Source organism: Lipotes vexillifer, unplaced genomic scaffold (assembly GCF_000442215.2).
Source record: "Lipotes vexillifer unplaced genomic scaffold, Lipotes_vexillifer_v1.1 scaffold67, whole genome shotgun sequence".
NCBI classification, from domain to species: Eukaryota; Metazoa; Chordata; class Mammalia; order Artiodactyla; family Lipotidae; genus Lipotes; species Lipotes vexillifer.
Window position 1 is genome coordinate 450248 of NW_006797638.1, and position 7758 is coordinate 458005.

Sequence of the window (7758 nt, forward strand, 5' to 3'; positions counted from 1 at the left end):
GCAGGAATGTGTTTTCCTTCAGTAATTCTCCTTTAACATTGTACTCTTATATTAAATTCTATTGTCTTCTAAGAATCAGCCATAAATATAATTTATGTATTTGAATTATTCAGAAGAGATTTAACAGAATAAGAGAAAAGAGCTGAAGCTAATTCATTCTATTAGAATACAAATGGCAAACGAAAGGCTGTAAAAATTGCTGGGTTGAAAATGATTTCACTCTGAAGGCTGATTTATCTCGAGAAACCTGGTTTTACTCTGTAACTTAAACAAACACACGTAGTGTAATAGAAAGAGAGTAAACAATAAATGTTGTTCAGGGATGATTATCTAGTTTATTATAGTTGATTTACGATGTTGCATTAGTTTCAGGTGTACAGCAGAGTGATTCAGAGATAGACGGATATCTATATATATCTATTACCTATCTATATATCTATATCTTTTTCAGATTATTTTCCCCTATAGGTTAGTATATAACATTGAGTATAGTTCCCTGTGCTATACAGTAGGTCCTTGTTGGTTATCTCCTTTATATATAGAAGTGTGTGTATATGTTAATCCTAAACTCCTGATTTATCCCTCCTTGCTTTCCCCTTTGGTAACCATAAGTTTGTTTTCTATGTCTGTGGTTCTATTTCTGTTTTGTAAATAAGTTCATTTGTCTTTTTTTAGATTCCACATATAAGTGATATCATATGATACTCATCTTTCTCTGTCTGCCTTACTTCACTTAGTATGATAATCTCTAGGTCCATTCATGTTGCTGCAAATGGCATTATTTCACTCTTTTTTATGGCTGAGTAATATTCCATTGTCTGTATATATCACGTATTCTTTATCCATTCACCTGTTGATGGACACTTGGGTTACTTCCATGTCTTGCCTATTGTAAATAGTGCTGCTATGAACGTTGGGGTGCATGTATCCTTTCAAATTATTTTCTCTGTATAAATGCCCAGGAGTGGGATTGCAGGGTCTATGATAGCTCTAGTTTTAGTTTTTTAAGGAACCTCCATACTGTTCTCCATAGTGGCTGTACCAAATTACATTCCCACCAACAGTGTAGGAGGGTTCCTTTTTCTCCACACCCTCTCCAGCATTTATTATTTATAGACTTGTTGATGATGGCCATTCTGACTGGAGTGATCACCCCACTCACCATTAAGGAATAAATAGACTAAATGCTAGGGAAAAAATTACACTCTCAGTATGAATAAATCCTTGATAATTCACTTAAGTAGGAAAATTATATCCAGTTTTGATATTTTAAAATGTTATTTTGATAACACACATTTTACCTAGATTATATACTTCAAAACCTTAGGTAAGAAACCCTGAAATATAATTACAAAATCACTGATAGTTTACCTACCATGATCTGATTTTCCCCAGCACTTTTTTCTTAAATGTGTTTCTATCTGCACTTCTGTAAAGTTTCATGTTAAAAAGACATGCCTGCAATGAGAGAATTTGAAAATGCATTAATGAGATTTTAAGTGTAAGCATTCTTCAAGTGTATGTATTAAGAACTAATAATTCCCTTCAGCTGGAACATTGAATATGTGAAAACTCAAGTTAACAAAGAAATTAATATATTCACAATTTCATGTAATATTCCAAGTCATGTACAATTTACTTCCACTCTTTTGTTGGGTAACACTGACTTTTATATTTTGATTGATGTCAAATATACACCATGAAATATGTAGTGTGTATAATATGTGGGTAAATATTCACATAGACATTTATTTTCATTTCTATTTCATATAATTTATATTGCATTTAAATTGGTGTGTAACATATTAACCTTGTCACCAAAATATTAATTTTTATTATAGACAATGATAATAGCTACTGCTTATTCATTGCTTATAAGCCAGGCACTGCCCTAGCTTCTTTTCGTATATTGCTTCTAGTTATCTCCCAAACCCTGCCCAGTAGATACTATTGATCCTACTTTACAAGTGAGGAAACTGAGGGAGGTCTAGTGATTTTAAGTAACTTACTGAAGGGGATACAACTAGTATGTGGCAGAGACAAGATTTAAACCTACATCTGTCGGTCTCCAAAGCCAGTGCCTTTTCCATCACACTACATTGCTTCTTAGGAACATGCAAAAAGGCATGATAAACTAATACTGCCCATGAGATGATAGCCATTCTGACCAGTGTGAGGTGATACCTCATTGTAGTTTTGATTTACATTTCTCTAATAATTGGTGATGTTGAGCATCTTTTCATGTGTCTGTTGGACATCTGTATGTCTTCTTTGGAGGAATGTCTATTTAGGTCTTCTGGACATTTTTTGTTTGGTTTTTTTTTTTTTTTGATATTGAGCTGTATGAGCTCTTTGTATATTTTAGATACTAATCCTTGTTGGTTCCATCGTTTGCAGATTATTTTCTTCCATTCTGTAGGCTGTCTTTTTGTTTTGTTTATGGTTTCCTTTGCTGTGCAAAAGTTCTTAATTAGATCCCATTTGTTTGTTTTTTCTTTTATTTCCATTACTCTAGGAGATGGATCCAAAAGAATATTGCCGCGATTTATGTCAGAGAGTGTTCTGCCTATGTTTTCCTTTAAGAATTTTATACTATCCAGCCTTACACTTAGGTCTTTAATCCATTTTGAGTTTATTTTTGTATATCATGTTAGAGAATGTTCTAATTTCATTCTTTTACATGTAGCTGTCCAGTTTTCTCAGCACCACTTATTGAATAAGAGACTGTCTTTTCTCCACCATATTCTTGCCTCCTTTGTCACAGATAATTGACCGTAGGTGCGTGGGTTTATTACTGGACTCTCTATCCTGTTCCATTGATCTCTATTTCTGTTTTTGTGCCAGTACCATTGTGTCTTTATTACTGTAGCTTTGTAGTATAGTCTGAAGTCCAGGAGTCTGATTCCTCCAACTCCATTCTTCACAAGGATCTCTTGTGTTTTCATACACATTTTAAAGTTTTGTGTTCTAGTTCTATGGAAAATGCCATTGGTACTTTGATAGGGATTGTAGATTGTGTTGGGTAATATGGTCATTTTAACAATATTGATACTTCTAATCCATCTGCTTGTGTTGACTTCAGTTTCTTTCATCAGCATCTTACAGTCTTCAGAGTACAGGTCTTTTGCCTCCTTAGGTAGGCTTTTTCCTAGGTATTTTATTCTTTTTGTTGTGATTGTAAATGGGATTGTTTCCTTAATTTCTCTTTCTTATATTTTCTTGTTAATGTATAGAAATGGAACAGGTTTCTATATGTTAATTTTTCACCCTGCAACTTTACTGAATTCATTCATGAGCTCTAGTTTTCTGGTAGTGTCTTTAGGGTTTCAATATATAGTATCATGTCATCTGCAAACAGTGACAGTTTTACTTCTTCCTTTCTGATTTAAATTCCTTTTATTTATTTTTCTTCTCTGATTGCTATGGCTAAGACTTCCCAAACTGGGTTGAATAAAAGTGGTGAGAGTGGGCATTGTTGTCTTGTTCCTGATCTTAGAGGGAATGCTTTCAGCTTTTCACCATTGAGTACGATGTTAGCTGTGGGTTTGTCATATATGGCTTTTATTATGTTGAGATATATTCCCTCTGTGCCCACTTTCTGATGATTAAAGGAATGCTGGCAGAGAAATCCTGAGCTAGACAATGGGTGATCATCTCAGCAGGTGGGTAGACTCACTGTCACAGACTTGGATGACTGCTGGGGATCCACCCTGCATATTTGGATTCATGTGCTAGGTAAGTGGGGATTCTGTAGGATCTCTGTCTTTGAGAATCTGGAGTACTGAGAAGGTACAGAGCCTCACACCTGGGATGGGATTGGATAAGATGAGGGTACAAGGCATGCTTTGTCTGAAGCAGTTAGCCCAGAGTCCAGTTCCTGTTACCATAGTTTAAAAAAAAGACAATGGAATGCTGGCTTGATGCATGTTTATGTTTCTTAGAGCCGCTGTAGCACAAAATAAATGGTTTAAGCAATAGAAATTTATCATCTCACAGGTCAGAGACTTGGAAGTCTGAGATCAAGGTGTCAGCAGAGGCAGGCTCCTTCTCAAATCACTAGGGAAGGCTCTGTTTAGGCCTTTCTCCTAGGTTCTGGTAGTTCCTTGGCTTGTGTCAGCATAACTCCAGCCCTCACATGGTGTTCTCCTTGTGTGTGTCTCTGTGTCTGAATTCCCCCCTTTTTGGTTGCCAGATAAAATACAAGAATCCCAGCTAAATTAGAATTTCAGATAAACAACAAATGTCCCTTTTTAGTATAAGTATTTCCCAAATGTTGCACAGGAAATGCTTATACCAGAATATTATTTATCTGAATTATTTATTTGAAATTCCAGTTTAGCTCGGCATCCTACTTTTTTCCCTAAATCTGGCACCTGCCTAAATATCATATTGCTTGTGTCTTTTTCAGCTGTAAATGAGAATTTAACCCAAATTCTATGGGACAGCATGTCTCCCAGATGTTTCTTTGGTGGCATAAGGACTGCCACATCATCTAGGTGGCTGCCAAAGAGTTCTTGGGGGAGAGGGTCACCTGGAGCTGTGCTTACTCTGCATCTCCCTGAGGGCCTAAAGAGGAAACACTGAAGATGTTTTTCAAATGTTTATTTTGAACTTGAATATTCTTTCTTTATACTATATTTATTCAGATTTTGATCCATGTGACTTAGGGGAGAAGATAGGGTGAGAAGGGAGCTTTTGTAACATGCCAGCCATGGCTAAGCTACCTTGTCCATTTTCAGGTGGGATTAGGTGAAGGGAGGTTTATTCTTTTTGGTTCTTTTGTTCTACTTGGTCCTAGAGCTGGTGTTGATTTGATGATTTTGAAAATAGCATCTTTGTGCATTATGATAAAGGACATCATCATTAGATAATGATTAATGAATTGTTGAAAATCAGAAGATTGAGTTCTTTTTTACCAGGAGAATTATTTAAATAAAGAAGAGATTACCACCCTCCTCGGAGTCCAGTCTTTCAATAACCACTATTCTGCATTTTAGCCTTTTTAGTTTTGGGGCCTCTGGGTGCAATTTTATCCTTCTTTCTCTTTCTCATGTGGTATTATTTCATTTCATTTATTATTTCATTTATTTAAATGACTTTAGTGTAAGTTTTTAGCCTTTATGATATTCCAGATTTTTATTTGTTCACCTGAGGTCTCTACTTCAACAAACTTTGCTCTTATTAGTGGGCAGTAATACAAACCTCAAAAGTGTTTTGGCACCAACTCTGAGGTTGTTTTCCTTGAATGAGAGGCAAATGTTATGAAACTTAATGGGAAGTGCTAACTCCAGAAGTGTCTTGCTGACATTTATTTATTTTGCCCAGAAATGAGCTAATGTCGAGACTCAGCATTATGAGCTCCTCACATTTGAGCTTGGTGAGGAAGGTAAGACTCTGAGGACTCAGTTGCATCATTCTTTAATTAAAGATGATGCCATTAAAGAAATTAGAGGTGTGAGAGCAAAGCAGCTAATGCCCAAACTTGGGAAGCTTTGCCACCAGTGCCTTTTAGAATTCAGTATGTCCAGATACACACAAAGAGTTTCCATTAGTGCCACGTCCTGGCTATACACATTGCTCTTCCAGTGCCTAGGATAAAGTTCCTTGAAAGTAGACGCAAGCAACCACCCATTAAGAGCTCTTTGCTCTAAAATTTGACTTCCTGTTTTCTGCAAGGAGGAAGATGATAGCATTGATCCTTTATCACTCTTCCTGCCTCCAAATCTCCTGCCCTTTGCTGATGGCGAAGCAAACTGCGGAACTCTCTCAGCGGTTGTAACTTGTCATAACAAATACTCTCCTCAACTGAGGAAACTCTGAATTGGGCCCTTCAGGCATTCAGCAAGCAGCCATGCAACACCCATGAGCTTTGCCTTCAGACCAGCAAATCTAGTACATGGGCATCTTCGTAAGTGGGGAATTAATATGTTGTTGGGCAGTGGTGAACTCTTACTTCTGATGATGATTTATCTAAGCTTCTTATCTAGCCTCAAGGGAGGTAAGTGACATTTTGACTAGATTCTGTAACAATATTTATCATGATTATTTGGTAGTCTCTGCACGACAACAGTGGGCATAAATTCTTTATGAAATTAATCCCAGTGACAAAGGATTTATTTGATAATGATCTGTGTCTTTTCTTCCATGGGGTGTAAATTCTAGTAAATATTAAAGCAGTCAAAATAATATTTTTCTTCTAAAAATTTTCATATAAACCATATGTTACACTTTTTCTTTGCCATCTTTAATTTATGGCTGACAAAGGTTAAGAGAACATCAGTAAAGTACTCACATTCTGGCTCCTAAATAATCTATTTTTCTCAGAGCACCAAATTCTCTTCCTTTGTCTGATGTTCTGGAAAGAGAGGAGAGGCAATTATGCTGCAGTTATGTTCGTTGGTTTGTGTTATTCAAGCACAAAGATGATAAGCTCCCTGTACTTAACATATTTTAAATGCAGTCATGCTTAATATCTCATTATGTTACATGCAATACCAAATTTATGAGTTTCCTAATGGTTTGGGAGCCATGTCATAATCCATTTTTGTGTATCTATTCCCTAATGGATGGGTGGACGGATGGAAGCAAGAGGTAGGGGGCGGGATAAAGAGGGATAGAGGATGAGCAGGATTTTTGGTAATCAGAATCCGTATTCCTCAGAAATAATGACATGAATTTCTTGACTCAGTGTCAGACTACAAAAATGCCACCATTGTTCATTTTCTAGGAGGTACAGTGTTTTCATAGGAGGAAAGGAGAATGCAATGGTGATGGCCTTTTATTTTCTTTATTCTTTCAAACCTACGTTAACTTATTAGTGAGTCGAAAAGAACTACTAGTTTTTATTAAAAGGACAACATTACGAAAGTTTCTCAGTTTATTAATGCATTTGACATAATGGTTTTTTGTTTGTTTGTTTGTTTGTTTGTTTGCAATACGCGGGCCTCACTGCTGTGGCCTCTCCCGTTGCGGAGCACAGGCTCCGGACGCGCAGGCTCAGCAGCCATGGCTCACGGGCCCAGCCTCTCCGCAGCATGTGGGATCTTCCCGGACCGGGGCACGAACCCGGGTCGCCTGCATCGGCAGGCGGACTCTCAACCACTGCGCCGCCAGGGAAGCCCTGATTTTGATTTTTAATGTTCTCTTTACTTCAGTAAATATAAAAGTAAAAATGTTGACGAGATCTCCAACAAAAGGGACATGGTGCACAAATTAGTTTACTTTCAGCAAGCAGATCCTGAGGTTTCAACGAGGAGAACTTCATGCCCCCTGTGCCACCTGTACAACTGCAAAGAGTGTCACGGAGACCTGGTTCCAGGCTGGTACTTAAGGATTTTTAAGGCCTAGGAATCCAATCCCATCTTTGGAGCTGTAAATAAACCAAACACTGTTTCATTTAAGCCCCAACAAGAGTATTAAATGAAATATTTGGCAAATTTGAATTCTCATAGCCTTTGCACATCTCAGGGTTTGTGTTCACAGGTGATGTACAAAGTGAAATGGAGGCTAGTACATGGGAAAAACAAATGGTCTCATCATCTACTTCCGTATAGTTGTTGCAGCCTCTGGTTAATTCTCAGGCCTGTTCTGATTCAGGAACCATAAGTAGCATTTAGGCTATAGGTATCTCCTTTTTTCACTCTTTTAATATTTATTGAGTGCCCACCACGTCAGACACTGTTCTAGAAACATACTGGAGTGGATCACATAGATCCAAATCACTGCTTTCAAAGAGCTTATCTTCCAGCAGGAATACTA

General features: G+C 37.2%; 1 protein-coding gene across 3 annotated transcripts in view; it reads left to right on the forward strand.

The window, feature by feature from the left end:
* MCTP1 (multiple C2 and transmembrane domain containing 1) overlaps positions 1–7758 on the forward strand; it is a 539870-nt gene that overhangs the window by 202867 nt on the left and 329245 nt on the right. The window lies entirely within an intron of this gene.